Source organism: Lucilia cuprina, chromosome 2, assembly GCF_022045245.1.
Source record: "Lucilia cuprina isolate Lc7/37 chromosome 2, ASM2204524v1, whole genome shotgun sequence".
Lineage (NCBI taxonomy): Eukaryota > Metazoa > Arthropoda > Insecta > Diptera > Calliphoridae > Lucilia > Lucilia cuprina.
The window spans coordinates 48,077,406-48,078,408 of NC_060950.1; the positions used below are offsets into that span (position 1 = coordinate 48,077,406).

Here is a 1,003-nt window from a genome sequence, read left to right on the forward strand (position 1 = left end):
TCTGTTGATTTTCGGCAACAGCACCGAACTTATCCCGAAATATTGACTATTATCATGCATTAGTCTTTTAACCGCCACTTACTCTTCCGGAGAATTTGGGTTTAAACCACAGCCACTACGTGGATCCCGAAGGAACCTCAACCAACTGACCAGGCCACCCGTAGTACCAGATTAGGTGCTCTGGTCTGACCTCTGGCAATCTATGCAAGGACTAAGCCAAACAGTAGACTGTAACCAATTTTTCAATCCCGGTCAGATTGGAGGTATTTTCCACCTCTATATACCCCGGGATTGCAATAACACCAAGGCGGAGGTCTCGCCAAGGTAACATGCCCCCGGGGGGGATGCTTTACGGACAATTGTTTGAAAGGTTTATTCACAGCCTCTGCTGTATGAAACTGATTTATTTAATTACACTGTAAGTACGTCAAAAAGAAAAACGCCGAGACACCTAAACTTAATTTTGGGTCGTAGAATCTACGCATATTTCGCTTTTAAAGTATGAACATTTATAAGCTGATATTTTATTTTTAAAATTTTAAAAAAGTTTTTACGCATAGACATACGAACGAATTATGAAAAACTATATACATATATGCATAATTATTCAAATGGACTCTAGTTTCATGTATTTATTTATTTTCTATGCATGTGAGTTTGTTTTTTAAATTTACATAATCAAAAATCACCTCAGAAACCGTTAAAACTTTAAAATTCAATATCTCAAAAAGTGAAACAGGTTAGTGATAGAATAGCTAAACTATCTATTACTGAGAAAGGACTATCTGGAGCACAGAGGAGGAAGTTGAAAAAGATGTTTCAGGAAATCATAGTTAGTCAATCCAACGACTCTCCATAGGAAAAATCGGACTTTATCACAAGATCTGAGGCAAAGAGGATCAGGTCTCCAGAACGTTCCCACGACAATTGGATCTTCGCTCCGGAACGATCCGAGTCATACTCGGCCAAAGATTGTCAACCCAGCGACAGCTGTATCAACAAA

At 38.7% G+C, this 1,003-nt stretch overlaps 1 protein-coding gene across 4 annotated transcripts in view; it reads left to right on the top strand.

The window, feature by feature from the left end:
* The window catches only part of LOC111677206 (calcineurin-binding protein cabin-1-like), a 637,283-nt gene that overhangs the window by 258,543 nt on the left and 377,737 nt on the right, over positions 1 to 1,003 (top strand). The window lies entirely within an intron of this gene.